Here is a 19265-nt window from a genome sequence, read left to right as displayed (position 1 = left end):
CAGTATTTATTAGTGATAAAGGCCTGTATGATGTACACTGCTCCGGGGGCTTACTCGGCTTAGGGTAACGCTATCAGCAGCGCTTCCCGCATTGTTTAAGGCATAATGCCCTCTTGGGCCATCTCTTCAAAGAAATTAATGAAGTGTGGGATAAGCTTGTCCTGGTAGGCCTTATAAAAGGCTATAGTGAGCCCATCTGAACCAGGCGCCTTCTCACTGGCCATGTCTTTAAGCGCAGCTACTATCTCGCTCGGGCGGAGTGGGGACATCAATCTCTCTCTCTGGGTGTTGGACAGCCATTTCATAGTGATATAGGATAGGTACTCAGGGGTGGTTTCTTTGTTCTGTGTTTGTCGCAAAGTATACAGGTCAGCATAGTATTGGCAAAATCTATGCACTACTTGTGTTACTTCACGTATTGGCACACCCTGTGCATCATGCACCATAGGCACCTCGTTTTCCCCTCTATTAAGGTGGATTAGGGCTGCCAGAGTGGCACTGGGTCGCTCTCCTGCACCATATAATAAATAATAATAAATGAGCTTGTAAAGTGCCTGGTTACACTAACTAGTGTGTCCCACCCTGCAGCTATTGATGCTGTCAGAGGCAACCCGATTAGAGCATGTTCAGTCTGGCTTTATATCTGAAAGAGCCATGTCTTTAGTTTTTTCCGCAATCTATTTTTGGACTGTTCAAATCGGAGGTCCTGGGGAAGAGAGTTCCAGTGTTTAGTGGGTAGGAAGCGAAAGGATCGACCTCCCATTCTTGCTCTTTTAATTACTGGTATCTGAACCTGTCCCGAACCCCGGATCGTAAGGCCCTGTTAGGAGTGTAGGGGGACAGTAGATTATGTAAGTACTTCGGACCCTTTTCCCGCAGGATACGTTGACTGATGCATAGAGCCTTAAAGAGTATTCTCTCCTTCACCGGGAGCCAGTGAAGAGTATATCCTAGCCATGGCATATTTCTCAAGATGCGTCATCTCATCTTGTGCTAACGCGTTATATTCAAGCAGTTTAGCCTTAGTCTGTGCTAGAGTCTGTGGTCTGGATCCATTTTGCAATGCATATTCCAATTCCTGTAGTTAACCTTCCAGCTTCTGTAATCGATTCTGGATAGAACAGAGCACCCAGGCATGTTTTGCAATTGTAATACCTCAAATGTATACTTTGAAAGCTTCAAAGACGGTAGCCGTACTGGACACACTACCCAGGTTAATACGGAAGTATTGGTCTATCGTCTGAGCTTGCTCCTCTCTGAACACTGTCTTGGAGTTAGTATTGTGGGAAACAACAAGGGAAAGCTTTAGGTTATACGTCTACAATTTTCAGAGTCAGCTTAACTGGGGAGTGATCGGATTAAGTTTGGAGCAGGTGTTCGCACCGGTCTATGCAAGACACCAAGCTGCGTGATACCAGCCAATAATTGATACGTGTATGAATATCGTGAACTGAAGAATAATGTGCATTCCCCGCCCTGGAGAAAACTATATCACCAAGCGTCTACCATTCCGCTAGTTTCGGTTATCATAATTATTGCTTGGGCAGATGCTGCAGCATTGCATGAGGATCTGTCTAGTTCGGGGGACAGTACACAGTTTAAATCTCCTCCCCACATCTGTGGTATGTGTCTATAGTGCACATACTTGAGTAGTGAATGATAAAATAGAGGGTTGTCAAAGTAAGGCCCATAGACCCCTATTAAAAGTGTTTCAAAGTGCCCCACACTACAGTGAGCAATCACATATCGTCCCCCGTGTCTGCGCAAACCTCCAGGAAAGGGGGCCGCTCGGCCCCAACACACACATGGCTGGGCCCGGCCCCCCTTCATCCGTCCTGATTGGTCCGTGGGTCCCGCCGTTGACCCGGAAGCGGTTTTACGCTTCCGGGTCAAGGGGGCGGACCCATAGCGAAGGGGGGGTTTAAGAGCCTGGGGAGCGCGGGAAGCGTTCTCTTTGTGCCCCGCGCTTCCCAGGCTCGCTCCTCGCCCCGCTGTGGGGCTTGTAATTTTCTGTGTTTTTCATTTCAGGTTTCGTGATTTGGAGAGGCAGGTTTTTTGAGGACTCGGAGCGGCGGTCAGCGTGCCCATCGATCGTGAAGAGCAGGATTGCTGATCGGGGACGGCACCTGGAGCTTCGATTCAAGCGGTGCGGTGGGAGCATCAGGCATCAGGCACAGAGAGCGGGTTTATTTGGAACAGGTTTAAGCCTCACAAGGTACGTTGCGGGCTTCGCGGTACGGCCGCTAGAGGATTGGACCGGCAGAGCGGGAGGAATCAGCTAGGTATACTCGTAACGAGTCTCACGGCAATTAGGGCGTTGCGAAGCAGGGTCGGCCCAGGCAGCGAGTGAATGGGAGACCAGTGCTGGGTTTGCTGTTAGCAAAGTACGGATTGCGGTGTATTTAGGCGGGGGCAGACCGGTAATTACATATTAAACGTTTAAAGGCATTGTGAAAGAAAGGACAGGCTGGGGACAGCGTGATTCTGGGCAAATCATTTAAATTCACTGTGCCTAATAAATCAAGGTGCTCTCTATCATTGAATTGATTATAGCAGAGGTAGGTCGAGTGTGCATTATACACAATTGTTTATGAGGCGTGATTCTGGGCAAATCAGTTAATCTCACTGGATTTAACAAACTGAACTGTGTTGGGGCAAAGGGATAAGTGCCTTGTTAGCTGATTCTGGGCAATTTTGCACTCTATAAACAGTTTATAAGACAGCAGTATTTTTCTTTCTACAACAGCTTGTTTTGCATTAACATACCTGCTGATTCAGGCCAAGTTTTGCACTATATTTGTTTTACAATAGCTTGTTTTGCATTAACATACTGTTTGCTATATCCCAGTGGCAGCCTTTAGGTTTAAGGGGTCAGTGGGGAGCTAATTTGGCGTTTAAAGCATTTAAGAAGCATTTACACAGTTTGGGACGGAAAATTCCCCATTGGTGAATAACCTGAATTCGGTTTTTAACAATTTTCTCATTTTAGGAGCTAAAAGACAAGGGCTGCTGCGGACCGGGTAGCTGGGGAGCTCACGGTGGACGGCGGATCCTGAGGACGCGGGCAGGCCTGCATTTCACTGCTTCTGGCGGGCCGCGGGGCTAGAGTTTGCTTGCCCAAACACTCCAGGCTAGCTGGTGTGTGCAGTCACAGTTGCGTGGTGCCTACGGCCAGCTCGTGAGCCTCCGACTTGGACAGGTACAGGGCACAGTGTGCCGGAATCTAACAGAACGCACTGTGTAGTGTAGGTGTAAGAGCATTATGTCTGCCAGACGGGGTGCAGGGAATTCGCGCATGGAATTAATGTTTCGAACAATGATGCGCAGAATGTCTGCAATGGACAAAAGATTGGGGAAGGTGGACAAATTGGGTAGGACTGTCGCTGAGCTGGATGTGAAGGTTCAGGCACAGGCAGGACCAACAGGAAGGCCTAAACGTACCATAGTACCGCCCAAACCAAGGGGTAATTTCGAGACACCGCCGAAACGTAGCAGAACTAGGAAGGGTAGTGGTCGCCCTCCCAAGCCCATTGGGGGTGGGGTGTCCCCGAGGCCGGTACCGAAGAGAGCGCTTGTGGCACCTGGGTCACCCACGCCCGCGCCGCAAATTCCAGTGAGCGTGCCAGTAGCGCCAGTCAGTCCACCCATCACCCCAGTCCCTGTCATTGTCCCGCTGCCGGTCGCGCCACCGAGTAACCCCGTCCCCGTTATTGTCCCGCCCGTACTTCCAGCAAGCCCATCACCTGGGGCGGGTCAGGTGCCACCAGAATTAGCGGCACAGATAGCTGCAGTGCTTCCATGGTTGGGGATTGGGGGAATGTTACCTACGGCAGCTGTCCCTGGTGCAGAGGCACAGAGAATGGTTGCACAAATCGTGTTGGCTAGGGGCGTAAGCAGCACACCGGGCGCACCGATTTCTCCTTAAACAGGTCCGGCGAACGGTGGGGGCGCAGTCAAGACCGTGGAGCCAACGCAACCCGCCGAAAGTGGTAAGGATGTTGCCATGCCGGTACTGGGCGAGGGCGCAATTCCCTCCAGGGGTGAGAGTTTGGCGCAGCATGTATCTCAAAGTGTGAAGGAATTGATTTGGGCAGATAAATATATTAATATTTTCTCATTGCTGATTGACAACAGGGAATGGGAATATGCTAAATCACAGAAAGAGATGTTGCCGCCTAGTGAATGGCGATCTCAGTTATACAAATTTAGGGTGGAGGAGACGCTCATCAATTGGATCAGGGCTTTTTCTGTGTTTAGTGCAGTTACCGCCAAACGTTACCCCGGTATGCAAGCTGAGATGGCTTGCTATCAGAGCAGGATTACAATGTTTAATGAGAATCATGGGGGGGATGCGTGGAAAGAGTATGACATAGCTTTCAGGAAATCGAGGGAGTTTAACAGATCTTTAGCTTGGGACAAGGTCGATTCTATTTCCTGGCATTCTCAGTTTGAGAAGGGGCAATCTGCAGGTACTAGCACAAACTGGAACAAAGGCTACTCCCCCAAGCCCCACCAGCCCTTTCAACAGCCCTTTCGGCCAGCGCAAGGCGGGGAAATGGCCAATAAGGCCAAAGGTAATACGGGTGGGAAGGGAGTCTGCTGGGATTTCAATAGGCGAACCTGCAACAGGGCACCGGGCACTTGTAAATTCAGGCACGCGTGTTACATATGCGGCCACCCTTCCCACCCAGAAACGGCATGACGGTCAAAAGGTAGTGCGTCAGGTAACAGATGGAGGAGAAAACCAGAATAAATGTAAATGTACAGGAATTTATATAGCGCAAATCACCGAGCGGTTTCTAAGCGCTTGCTTAGGGAACCCGTCCTGGTATTCCCCTGTGAGATAACCCCGGCAGGGTATCCGCAAGGTGAAAGCCAGGCATCCCACCTCGAGGGGCCATTGTGGAGATTAAGCAAGCTATTGCCCAGAGTCGCAGAGTGTGAACCCATGAATCGAGTAGGCACCAGAGCGAGAATTGTCGAGTCCATGGACATTTTAGGACTCAAGACCCTGCCGAGCCGGGAATTGAACCCTGGTCCCGGGCTGACCTCTGCTTCCAGGTCTGCCTCCTCTAACCAGTGAGCCACACTTCTCCAGGGACACCCCCTTATTGCGCAATCACCTATTATTGTGGCTGCTATGATACCATGGCTGAATAGATACCCAAAACCATACTGCTGCAAGGATGCTCTAAGAAGGTTTCACACACGGTTTCCGGATTCCAGCTGGGGGTTATACCGGGACACCGCAGTGTAGGAATCAGTTGTCAGTTAAGAACAATCCAGGGGTGGTGGCAAACAAGATAGAGAAGGAACTGCTTTAGGTAGAGTAGCGGGGCCTTTCCCCCACATACCGGTACAGGATTTTGTTTGCTCACCGTTAGGAGTGGTCCAGAAGAAAGAAAAGGGCGAGTATAGGCTCATACACAAACTGTCAGCACCTAAGGGCTTATCATGGAATGATGCGATTGATGAGTCCATTTGTAGTGTGAAGTATGCGTCCTTTGACCGCGCAGTTGAAATGTTGAGAGTTTTGGGCCCGGGGCACTGATGGCAAAATCAGATATTGAGTCAGCGTTTAGACTACTCCCAGTGCATCCAACAGACCAACACTTGCTAGGTTTTTCATTTGAAGGCAAATACTACATGGATAGGTGTATGCCCATGGGTTGCTCTATCTCATGTGCTTACTTTGAAGCATTCAGCTTCTTCCTGGAGTGGGTCCTGAGACAATACACGGGCCACCAGTATGTCATGCATTACCTGGATGATTTTCTTTTCCTGGGTCGGGCGGGCACACAGGAGTGCGCGTGGGCATTGCAGGAAGTTTGTGTGCTTATGCGTGCTTTTGGGGTCCCGCTCGCGCAGGGAAAAACAGTAGGGCCATTGACATGTCTGGAATTCTTGGGAATTGAATTGGATTCCATGGAAGGCTGTTTTAGGTTACCCAAAGAAAAGATTGAGAGATTTAGGGCGACCCTTGAACTATGTTTGCTAAAAAAGAAATTCACTTTGCAGCAGTTGCAGCAGACAGTTGGCCAGTTAAATTTCGCCTTGAGGGTCATACCTATGGCACGCCCATTTTCCCGCTCCATTGCGCAAGCCATGAAGGGCCTGCGGGACAAGCATCATCACACACGACTGTCAGTCGAGGTTCGCCAGGACATGCGGATATGGATTGCATTCCTGGAAGATTTCAATGGCAGAGTACTGTGGGGTGCCCCCACGCTGACCTCAGCAGAGTTAGGACTATGGACTGACGCTGCCGGCAGTATAGGGTTTGGCGCCATACTTGGCAATAAGTGGGTGGCCCAAAGATGGCCCAACTGGTGGGAAGAGAGCGGTTTGATAGTAAACATTGGTTTCCTGGAACTGTTCCCAATCTGGGTTGCGTTAAAGGTATGGCCCGAGCAATTGGCTAATCGATCGGTCATTTTCTGGTCAGATAACATGACCGTGGTGGAATGCATCAATCAGCAGGCAGCGCGGTGTAAGTTCATACTGTGCCTGGTAAAGGAGATTGTGCTGAGTTGCATGAAATTGAATGTACATTTCAGGGCCAAACATGTTCCAGGGGTCTTGAATAATGCAGCTGACGCCCTTTCTCGCTTTAAGATTCAGGTATTCAGGGAACACCTACCGGCTGCAGAGGCCTCCTCAGCTCACTTCCCATCGACACTTTGGCAGATTGGTGCCCCCAACTACATAACCTCGTGGCAGGCAGCCTAGCTCCCAGGACCAGGACAGCTTACGAAGGGGCGTTCAGGTCTTACTGTGCATTTCTGGGTCATGATTGGGAGGACAGATGGGATCAGGAGGCTAGTTTTAATGGGTACATGGACACATTACACAAAGAAGGGCGCTCCGTGGTGACAGCCAGCAGACATAAAGCAGCAGTTTCCTTTTTCGCACAAGCAAGGGGAGCCAGGGATCCTACGGACAGCTTCATAATACAAAAGGCTTTGAAGGGATGGCGGCGCTTACAGGCAAACACCGCCGATAGCAGAAGACCGATCGGTCTAGAGCGGTTGGCAGCAGTATTCCTCGCCCTGCCCAATACATGCAGTTCCTCGGGGGAGGTGATATTATTCAAGGCTGCCTTCTCCCTGGCCTTTTACGGGGCTTTCCGGGTAGGCGAACTAGTTGCTAGCAACAAACTTGACACGATAGGAGGTCTTCAGCTGAGAGATACCAGTATACGGGGTGACACAATGCGGGTCACCATCCAGAAATCCAAGACTGATCAGGAGGCCAGGGGGGAGAGTTTAATACTGCATCAGGCACCGAATAACCCGTGCTGCCCGGTGTCACATGTAGAAGCGTTCATCAAGCAACGAGCAGGTGAGGCGAAGGGAGCATTGCTAATGCATGCAAATGGTACCCCTCTGACCAGGTTTCAGTTCCAAAGAGTCTTAACTATGTGTATTGCCAAGGCAGGTTTAAACCCCAAGGAGTTTGGGACACATTCTTTCCGGATAGGGGCAGCCACAGAGGGCACTGCAAGGGGTTTGAATGCCAATAGTGTGAAGAGGATTGGGAGATGGTCTTCCAATGCCTATAAGCGTTATGTGCGGCTGCACATGTTGTAAGGTCAGTCGACACCCCCTCACGCCAGCTTTGTCTATGTTTATCTTCTAGTTTCTCGGGCCTGTGACGCAGGGCGGAAACTTCTTCAGGGTCATCGGAACCAACCATCAACATCTCGGCAACAGCAGGAGGACAAAAGGAGGACACATGTAATATGGGTAGTCGGTCATTCTTATGTGAAACGTGCTAAACCAATTTTCCTTGCAGGAGAGGGCAGACGGAGGGCGCAGTGCGGGGGTCTCAATGTGTCCTTCCATGGCAGAGGGGGGCTCCGCCTTAATCAGCTTAGGGGCTACATGTCAGATTTACTCAGAAGACACACCTCACCGCCCTCAGTGGTCATCCTGCCTCTGGGGGGGGAGTGATTTAGTTGACTTGGGCAGAAGGGTCCTTTTGGAAGAAATCATCTCAGCGGCAGGTTGGCTGGCGAAACTGTTACCGGATTGCACTATAGTGTGGTCACAGTTGATACCGAGGCTTCAATGGGGGGTGGTGAATCGGTCAGGGCGTTGAATCACTCGGTAAAGAGGGTCAACAATAAAATATACAAGCTTTTTGAACTCATCATCTACAGAGTATACCTCATGGGTGCATTTGGGGGAAGCAGTTCTACTTGCGGGATGGCGTCCACTTGTCAGAGTCAGGGAATGCCTTATTGATAAGGAACATACTGGCATGGGTAGAAGGTTTTGCTAGGAGGGTATGACCTTTCAGTGTAGGCAGTAGGGGGGGGGGGGGGGGCAGATAGTCGGTCAACTATGCTGGCCTGTGGCGGTAAGGTCATAATCGAACTTCAGGGGCAGGATATCCACTTGCTTGGAAGGGTGCGGGGGAGGGAGTCACGCTTTCCTCGGGCTGGTAGCCACCCCGCACATACACTATGACGTCAGCAAATGGCGCGAGTGTAAGGGCCCTCCTTTTTGGTTAAATGGAGTTCACGGAGCGTACGAGGGCAACCAGGAGAGGAACGAACTCTCCCGGTAACCGGGCCCTTGTCACGCATGCGCACTCAGACGTGAGGGCGTAGCTGGGTAAAGGATCTGACACCGGTTAACGACCTTGCCTTAGGACCAGAAATTATTAGAATGCAAAATTGATATGTAGGATGTTAGATTCGGTTAGGAAACACGCTGTATTAGACATTTGTTAAGGTTAGCCCATCATACCTGTCTAACTCGCTGTAAATCTAATGTCTGAATTTTGCATTTAATAATTATGTAAATAATGTGATTTTATTTAATTTTGATTTGTTTTCATATTTTAATAAATACGGCCGGGGGTCACGAGACCCCCTGCCTTCCAAAGAATTCTGTTGTTTGACTGATAAGTGTTTACTATAGTTTGTTTGCATGATAAGGTGGGGGGTGGGGCGTGGCTTGGCCGCTGTTGGGAATGGACGCGTGAGCTTTGAGCTCCGTCACGGCCTTCCTGTTTATCCTGCACTGCATCCCCTCGCTGGCCCCGCTGGCTGGGGCTTGACCACATCCCTGCCCACAGACTCTCAGGCTCACCTTGGGGCAGTGGAGTTGTCCCGGCGGCGGTACGGAGACGCGCTGGGCCTGAGCTCTCCTGGACGCTGCCGGCCATCTTGTGCGGCCTTGGTGTTCGGCTGCATCCCCGGCCTCAATTGAGTGGGTGGCCGAACTGCGGTAAGAGCTGCCGAGCTGCCCGGCCACCGGCCGCCACGAGGGTCGGGTCGGCAACCTCGCGACCGGAGCCCCGGCGGCGGAGGACGGGCTACCCCGCAGGAGCACTGAGGCGTGGACGGCTAGCGGAGCACATATAGAGAGAGGTCAGGCCGGCACAGGTGACTGCGAGGGCCTCTTGGACTCGAGCCCGGGGGCACCCAGATCATCTCCGGGAGACGACGACCGGCAGAAGGTGCCTTGCTGACCCGGCCGCTTCCCCTGTGAGACCAACGCGGACCGCTGGCGGTGAGAGCCCTGAGGAGGCGGCGCGGGAGGCCCCTGACGTGATTGGAGCCTGTGGGACTCCACTAGACGCTACCGGCGTGGTGCTGATACCCTGGCGAGACCTCTGGTTGGGCGGTGGGGCCCGGCCCCCCCGGGAGTGGTGCTGGTCCGGCACGCAGTGGCGCTGACCCCCCTGGCTGAGACCGGGACCTACTACCTCAGGAGGATACAAGTACTGCCAGCTAGCTGACTCCCTGCTGTGGGGTGTTGGGCCCGGAGCCCCCCGGCGCTGTAGCAAGCGAGCCACGAGAGGTGACCCTGGGGCTGGAGGCCCACCAACGCGACTTACACCCTCGACGGAACAGTTTGAGGGGACGCCCTACACCTGCGGCCGGCTACCACCATGGGAAGACGCCTGAAGCCCTCGACGGATGCTGAGGAGGGAACGGCGTGCAGCCAGGGTTCTACAGTGGACAAAAGCTCGAAGCCGGGCCTGCCACAAGATCAATTGGAGCAGATTTTGCAGGCCATCGCTGACACCAGGGAAGCATTGCGACGGGACATCGGACAGGTGTCCACGAGCCTGGGGCTCCTGCGAGCGGACCACGGCAAACTGGCGGACCGGGTCAAGCAAGCTGAGATTCGAATGGACGCACTGGAGCCCACGACCAAGGCGACTGAGGCCTCGCTGGGGGAGCTGCAACAAAGGGTGCACCTGCTGGAACAGAGGGCGCAGGATGCGGAGGGGCGCAACCGCTGCAACAATATACGCGTGGTTGGCCTGCCTGAAAAAATTGAAGGGGCGGACATGCTGGGCTACATGGAATCCTGGCTGCGTGACGTGGTGGTTCCGGAGGGTCTGACTCCGTTCTACACTTTGGAGCGCGCTCACCGGGTACCGGCTCGGCCCCCAGCTGTGGGTCGGCCTCCTCGACCAGTGGTGGCGCGGTTGCTGCACTACAGGGACCGTGACATTATTCTACAGAGGGCGCGGGCACTAGGGCCCTACCAGGTGGACAACGTCCAGGTCTCCATCTACCCGCATTACTCTTTTGAGGTACAGAGGCAGCGCTCCACCTTTCTGGCAGTCAAGAGGGCCCTACGGGAGGAGGGGGTCCGTTACTCTCTCTTATTTCCAGCCCGCCTGCGGATCATGATGGATGGTAAATCCTCCTTCTACAATTCCCCGGACGAAGTTTGGGACTGGTTGGAACTATACAAGGCTGGTGCGGATGATCATCCTGCGTCGGGGGAGCTGCGGAGGATGGCGCAGAGGTCCAGGCGGACCAGGAGACCCAGGAGGCGACCACCGAAGGCTGGGACACCTTCTGTCTCGCAGACCGAGCTGGAACGCAAGGAGGCCCTTCGGGCGGTCTCTACCATTTCCAAGGCGGTGGCATCGACATCAGCAGTAGAGTAGGGCTCCTGGGAGGGCTCTGAGGAAGCGGCGTCGGAGGAGTCGGGTGCTGGTGGTTCTGGGCTGCCTCATGTCACGCCTGGGACTGCTGATGGCTTATTGGACGAATGATCCTCATGCCCCGCCGTGATGGTATTGTATTTGCAGCCGGGCCCCTGTTTGGGCTTGGGGCAGAGGCATGTGGCTCGGGTGAGCGGAGAGATGTGTTGTTGTGGAGGGACTGCCTTCCGCCGTTAGTGGTTTCCGCCTTTGCAGGGGTGGGGATGTGGGGCAACTAGGGCACATTGGGGAGGGCCGCCCGGTGGCACGTGTAGCTCACGGTCTGTTGGACGTAGCGACAGGCCGCCCCCTCTATCTCACACCTATTGTGGGACTCTGGTAGTTACCAGAGACTGTTTTACTTGAGCTTTTGACTTTTGGATGGGTTTCTGCTGTTCGGGCCTATTCTGGGGATGGGTGGGACGCGGGATTGTTGGGTGGTTTTCGAGAACTGGTTTTGGGGTGTTGTCAGTGTGCCTAGACTTTTATCTTTCATCAGAACTGTACTTGCTGATATGAATGGGGATCCTACCTGAACTGAAGTGTGTGACCTGGAATGTGCGGGGACTGAACTCTATGCTGAAACGTCACAAGGTGCATGCCTATCTTGTTCGTAGGGGGATTCAAATAGCCTTCCTGCAGGAAACGCATATTGACCGAACAGAGGGGCGGGCTTTACAGCGCAGGTGGCGGGGACAACTGTTCTACACGGTCTACTCGGCCTTTGCGAGGGGGGTTTTGATCTGGGTGCGGGCGGGGGTCCCCTTCCAACCCTTGCTGACAGTGCTCGACCCCGAGGGGAGGTTTGTAGCTGTACAGGGCCGCCTGGATGAGAGGGACGTGACACTCTGCAGCGTCTACGCCCCAAACGTGGACCAATCTGCCTTTTTTGCACGACTGTCTGGGAAACTGGAGACAGTTCTAGCCAACACGGTCTTAATGGGGGGGACTTTAATTCTGTACTAGATGTGGAATTAGATAGGTCTCACCACCACTGGCGCAGGCGGCAGCTCACAGGCTAGCGAAGAGTAGGGGAGAGTGGCAGAGTGGCTGGGGCCTGGTTGATGCATGGCGAACCCAACACCCTACAGAGAGGGATTTTTCCTTTTATTCCCCCCCACACGCGCTTCATGTTCGCCTTGACAGCATTCTGTGCTCGCCGGATGTTCAATGCTTGGTCCGCCACAGTGAATACTTGGCTAAAACAATATCTGACCATAACCCTTGCCTGGTGGTGGTCCAATGGACGCGGCAACGCCAGGCTATACCGACGTGGCGGTTAAACCCGTTGGCATTGGAGGACGCGGCGTTTAAGGCTGAGGTAGGCAATGGGGTGGAAGGCTACTTTGATACTAACGCGGACACAGCTTCCAGTAGAGCACTGGAGTGGGACGCCTTTAAGGCAGTGGTTCGGGGAATCTGTATTTCGGCTACCGCGGGAATCCGCAAGACCCTCCTGCTTACGCGAGGAGGAGCGACGTCACCACGTGACTCCTGAATCTCGCGAGGCGGTTTCGGCCGCACGGGAGGAAGTGGCGACGGAGAAGCTGCGCTGCTTCGATTATAAGGAGTTCCTAGTTCGGGCTCATGCCGAACGCGACAAGGTGGGCTCACTACTGGCCTGGCTGGCCGCTCCAGGGTCCCGCGGCACCCCGATTGTGGCTCTGACCACTCCGGAAGGGAACGAGGTTTATACTCAGTCGGAGATCAATGGCCAATTTTTGACATACTACGCGCGCCTGTATAGGAGCGAGATGCCATGTGTGCCAGTGGAGCAAGATGGGTTTCTCCTGGCGGCGCGGCTTCCCCGGCTTGACCCTGAACACGTGGACCGCTTGGGCGGGGACATCTCTGAGGGTGAGATTCGAGTGGCCATTAAACACATGGCTCGCCGCAAGACCCCTGGCACAGATGGGCTACCGATCGAATTTTATGCAGCCTATGCGGATGTGTTGATACCGCGATTGCAGACGGTTTACCGGGAGGCCTGGGATACCGGGGTCCTGACTGCGACTACTCGAGAGGCCTTGGTAATACCCTTACTGAAGCGGGGCGGCGATGCTAACTCGCGCTCGGCCTACCGCCCACTGTCCATGCTCACGACGGACTACAAGATCCTGAGCAAGGTTCTTGCGACGCGGCTTCTGGCCCACATGCGCGCTTTGGTGCACTCAGACCAAGCAGGCTTTATTCCCCAGCGCACGACCGCCACCTGTGTGCGTCGGCTGCTTCAGGTTATGGGGGGCAACGCTGCTGGGCTACCGGGTGCCGCTGTCCTGTCGACCGACATTGAGAAAGCGTTCGACAGTGTTGAGTGGCCATACCTGCTCCGAGTGTTGGAGGCCTTCGGATTGGGCGAACGATTTGTGAAGTGGACCGCCTTGCTTTATGCTGCGGCCATAGCCCGAGTCAAGACCGGGGCTACCATCTCTGCCCCGTACAGAGTAGGGCGGGGGACTCGGCAGGGATGTTCCCTGTCCCCCCTACTATTTGCGCTAGCCATAGAGCCCCTAGCTGCTCACGCCCGTATGGGCCGAGCGTATGAGGGCCTCCAGCTAAGAGGTGACACCCACTACATATCTCTCTATGCCGACGATTGCCTACTGTTTTTGGCTGACACGGACGTTGCCCTGCGCGGGGCTAGGCGCTTGCTATCGGATTTTGGCCGATTTTCGGGACTGAGGGTCAACTGGGGGAAGTCCTGCCTATTCCCGTTGGTGTCGAGGATGGACGATTCCCAGCCGGAGGGTTAGCTGCGATGGGAATACCATTGCCTCCCTTATCTAGGCACGCACATATATCGATTGCCGTTGGACCTCCTGGAGGGTAACATTGAAAGAGCGATCCGGAATCTACGAGGCTGCATGGGATTCTGGCGGACGCTGCCGTTGTCGGTCGCAGGGCGAGTGGCGTTACTGAAGATGTTGGCACTACCCCGTCTATTATATCTGTTTCGCACGCTGCTGGTCTGGATCCACGTCAACCCCAAGACCACCCTCAGAGGCACCCTCATCTACAGACCCCCGGGACCACGCACACAATTTAGCGAAGACATCGCCGACTTCATCAGCCCACACGCCCTCCTCTCCGCCGACTACATCCTCCTCGGGGACCTCAACTTCCACCTGGAGAACAACGACAACCGCAACACCACCACCCTGCTGGAAAACCTCGCAAACCTGGGACTCAAGCAGCTGGTGACCACCCCCACCCACCTCGCCGGACACACACTCGACCGCGTCTTCTCATCCAGCAAAGACATCGCCTTCAGCCACGCCACAGGACTCCACTGGACGGACCACAGCTGCGTCCACTTCACCTTCAGAAGAACGACGATCCACCACCACCAGCAACAGGTTGCCCGAAGAAGCTGGAACAAGATCACAGCCGACCAGCTCGCCGCTTCCCTGAGTCAGCACCCTCCCGCCAGCTCAGCAAACCCCAGCCAGGCCGCCGACAACCTCACGAAGTGGATCAGTAACTGCGCGGATGAACTCGCCCCCCTGAGGACCCCGCCCAGCAGACCCGGCAGCAAGAAGGCCCCATGGTTCACCGACGAACTCAAGAGCTCCAAGAAGAACTGCCGAGCCCTCGAGAAAGTCTGGAGAAGGGAACCAACACCGGACAACAGGACCACCCTCAAGCTTGCCACCCGGAAGCACCACCAACTGATCCGCGCCACCAAGAAAACTGCATTCAAGGACCGGCTGGACAACAACGCACACAACTGCAAGGAACTCTTCAGCATCGTGAAAGAGCTCTCCAACCCCAACGCCGGAAACAACGACATCACCCCATCGCAAGACCTCTGCAACTCCCTCGCCTCCTACTTCCACAACAAGATCGCGGACATACACAACAGCTTCAGCATTCAACCATCGCACACAACGACCACAGCAACGCCACCCACCACCACCCTCCGCGCCTGGACTCCGATCAGCACCGATGACACCATCCGCATGATGAACTCCATCCACTCCGGATCTCCAACCGACCCCTGCCCTCACCACGTCTTCAACAAGGCCGACACCGTCATCGCACCCCACCTGCGGGACATCATCACCACCTCCTTCGACACCGCCACCTTCCCGGAGAGCTGGAAGCACGCCGAACTCAGCGCTCTACTAAAGAAACCAACAGCGGACCCCACCGAACTCAAAAATTACCGCCCCATCTCGCTCCTCCCGTTTCCAGCCAAAGTCATCGAGAAGACCGTCAACAAACAGCTGGCCGCCTTCCTCGAGACGAATGGATCCCTCGACCCCTCACAGTCTGGCTTCCGAGCCAACCACAGCACCGAGACCGCCCTCATCGCTGCCACCGATGACATCCGAGCCCTGATGGACAACGGAGAAACAGCGGCCCTCATCCTCCTAGACCTCTCCGCGGCATTCGACACTGTCTGCCACCGCACCCTAGTGCAGCGCCTCAGCAACGTCGGAATTCAGGAGAAGGCACTGGAATGGATCGTCTCCTTCCTCGACGGAAGAACACAGAGAGTCCGTCTACCACCGTACAAGTCAGAGGCCACCGAAGTCATCTGCGGCGTCCCTCAAGGATCCTCGCTGAGCCCCACCCTCTTCAACGTCTACATGAGCCCCCTCGCGCCCATCGCACGCCAACACAACCTGAACATCATCTCCTACGCCGATGACACCCAGCTGATCCTCTCCCTGACCAACGACCCCGCCGCTGCCAGAGCCAACCTTCACGAAGGGATGAAAGATGTAGCCGAGTGGATGACGACCAGCCGCCTGAAACTGAACTCAGACAAGACGGAAGTCCTCATCCTGGGCTCCTCGCCCTCCGCCTGGGACGACTCCTGGTGGCCCCCCGCCCTGGGCACCGCACCCACACCGACAGACCACGCACGCAACCTGGGCTTCATCCTGGACTCCTCCCTCTCCATGACCAGACAAGTCAACGCCGTCTCCTCGTCATGCTTCAACATCCTGCGCATGCTACGGAAGATCTTCCGGTGGATCCCCATCGAGACCAGGAAGACGGTCACCCAGGCCCTCGTCACCAGCCGACTGGACTACGGCAATGCCCTCTACGCCGGAACCACCGCCAAGCTCCAGAAGAGACTCCAGCGGATCCAGAACGCCTCAGCCAGACTCATCCACGACATCCCCCGACGCAGCCACATCTCCGGACATCTGAGAGACCTGCACTGGCTCCCCGTCAACAAAAGGATCACCTTCCGTCTCCTCACCCACGCACACAAAGCCCTACACGATCAAGGCCCGAGCTACCTCAACAACCGCATCAATTTCTACGCTCCCAAACGCCACCTCCGATCAGCCAGCCACGCCCTCGCCGCCGTCCCCCGCATCCGAAGAACGACAACAGGAGGAAGGTCCTTCTCCCACCTGGCCGCCAAGACCCGGAACTCCCTCCCTCCCGACCTGCGCCTGACCCAAGACCACCTCTCCTTCAGGAAGAAGCTCAAGACCTGGCTGTTCGAGCAGTAGCAGCACCCCCCCCCCCCCAAGCGCCTTGAGACCCTCCGGGTAGGTAGTGCGCTCTATAAATGTCCTTGATTGATTGATGATCCCGACATCGGTTTTTACCAGACTTCGCTCCTTAATTACCGGGTTCATTTGGGGAACGGGTAGGAGGCGCGTGGCGCTGGCCACGTTGATGCGCCCCAGATCAGACGGGGGACTTGCAGCCCCGGATTTTGAATGGTATTATTTGGCGGCGTAGCTGCAGTGGCTTACCCAAGCAGTGGCTTTAGAATTTCGAGGTCCAGAGGGGGCAGCAGGCGGAATCCTTCCGAGATACGTCATCTCCTTTATAATTCTAGGCCAGAAATGGGACCTTTCCCAGCTTACAGGGGAGGAGCGGACGATTCGTAACTGCTGGCTACGATGCCATAGGCGATCCGGCGTCACTCGCCCATATGCCCCTGAGATCCCACTAGGGATGTGCACCGCCTTTCCGCATGGGGGAGATTGGTCTGCGCTGGCGACCTGGGAGGAACTTGGCCTGCAAATGCTCGGTGATCTCTACAAGGAGGGATCACTGCTCTCGTTTCAAGAGCTGCACGAAGCTTACGGCCTCCCGAGGGGTGACTATCTGTTGCATGCCTCGCTGGTGGCCGGTATTCGGAGCCACTGGAAGAGGGGGCTTTCTGAGCCACCGACATCTGAGTGCTGTCAATATGTGGTCATGGCGTCTGGCACTTACAAGGCCATCACCTGCCTTTATCGGAGGCTGTCGATTGAAACATTGCAGCCCCTGGATGGGCTGAGAGCCAAATGGGAAGGGCATATCCGGCGACCGATCCCTGAAACAACGTGGCCGCAGCTTTTGCGGCGGACATGGAAAGGCACTAGGAATGCCAGGTTCCAGCTGGTCCAGTTTTTCTCCCTCCACCGAGCTTACCTGACGCCAGCTAAGATCTCGCAATATTTTGAAGGTGCGTCTTCACTCTGCCCTAGATGTGGAGCGGAGGACGCGGATTTTGCGCACATGTTATGGTCCTGTGGGAGGCTAACTGATTACTGGGAGGCGGTAGTGGCCTGCCTGAATGCTGTCACAGATCGGCAAATTGACGCGGATATGGGCGTTTTCTTACTGTTGTGGTTCCCTCACACCCCCCGCAATCGCATTACCAGCAAATTTTATGACTTGAGCCTGATACTGGCCAAACGGGAGATCACCATGCAATGGAAATCTAGCCGGGGCCCCAGTTACTCGCGATGGAGGTCCACTCTGGAGCGGTGGGCGAAAGCGGAGAGCGCATTGCGGCTGCAACAGGCCAGGCGACTAGATAGTGACAGGGCATTAGAGGCGGCCAGAGCGTGGGAGGCCCTAGTGACCGCGCTCCAAATGCCTGAGAGTGACCAAAGTGAGGATGGCGAAATAGCGACACCATTGGGTAGTTCTGTTGAGGGGTACCCCATTCCCAGTGCAGCGCACCACTGTAACAAGTAACAACGGAGGTCCCGAGAGCTCAGGTCCCCCATTGGTATGCACTACTTACCTTCTCCTCTCGACTGGTTCGAGGAGGGAATTCGTTGCTGATTCTTAGCTGACTGAGAGAGAAGACACCGGCGCACTGACTAGGGGGGAGGGACCCAGGGAGGGAACGGTTTAAGGGATTGTTATCATAAAAGGCATCTGGTCAGAAATGTACTGTTATCCTGAAATGTCGGTTGTTACTGCATAAAATACACATTGAACTGTGATGTTTGACTTGAAATGCCAATAAAAATAGTTTTTACAAAAAAAAAAATGATACGGTGAGGGGTGGCCGGCAGACCCAGACCATGAGGAAAGGGGGGGCCGCTCGGCCCCCACGCACACATGGCTGGGCCCGGCCCCCCTTCATCCGTCCTGTTTGGTCCGTGGGTCCCGCCGTTGACCCGGAAGCGGTTTTACGCTTCCGGGTCAAGGGGGCAGGACCCGTAGCAAAGGGGGATTTTAAGAGCCTGGGGAGCACGGGAAGCGTTCTCTTTGTGCCCCGCGCTTCCCAGGCTCGCTCTTCGCCCCGCCATGGGGCTTGTAATTTTCCCCACCCTCCATCCCTTGTAACAGAATTCAAGATAAGGACGTTGGTAGGTATCCTCTGAAGCGCTTTTCAACGCTGTAGGTATATAATGTGTTTTCTTCCTTAGGCATTTTTTCCCGTTTACAGGCGATGTTAATTTTAACTTGCTTAAGTGGTTGTGTTGTTACTGATGCATTAATCATTTTCTTTAGGCCTTTTTTCCCTTCTTAGTATAATCGTCATATTTATTATGGGGGTCAGAAGGTAAGGTCATAATCGGTGAGCAGCAATTTAAGGTCCTTAGGGGGCAGCACCATTAACGAATGGGGCTGCCCAGGGGGGAGGGGCCAATGGTCTCTCCTAGAACTTCAGGGACAGGATATCCACTTGCTTGGAAGGGTGCGGGGGAGGGAGTCACGCTTTCCTCGGGCTGGTAGCCACCCCGCACATACACTATGACGTCAGCAAATGGCGCGAGTGTAAGGGCCCTCCTTATAGGTTAAATGGAGTTCACGGAGCGTACGAGGGCAACCAGGAGAGGGATGAACTCTCCCGGTAACCGGGCCCTTGTCGCGCATGCGCACTCAGACGTGAGGGCGTAGCTGGGTAAAGGATCTGACACCGGTTAACGACCTTGCCGTAGGACCAGAAATTATTAGAATGCAAAATTGATATGTAGGATGTTAGATTCGGTTAGGAAACACGCTGTATTAGACATTTGTTAAGGTTAGCCCATCATACCTGTCTAACTCGCTGTAAATCTAATGTCTGCATTTTGCATTTAATAATTATGTAAATAATGTGATTTTAT

Source organism: Lissotriton helveticus, chromosome 9 (genome assembly GCF_964261635.1).
Source record: "Lissotriton helveticus chromosome 9, aLisHel1.1, whole genome shotgun sequence".
Classification (NCBI taxonomy): domain Eukaryota; kingdom Metazoa; phylum Chordata; class Amphibia; order Caudata; family Salamandridae; genus Lissotriton; species Lissotriton helveticus.
The sequence above is the reverse complement of the archived record's forward strand: the minus strand, read 5'-3'. Positions refer to the sequence as shown.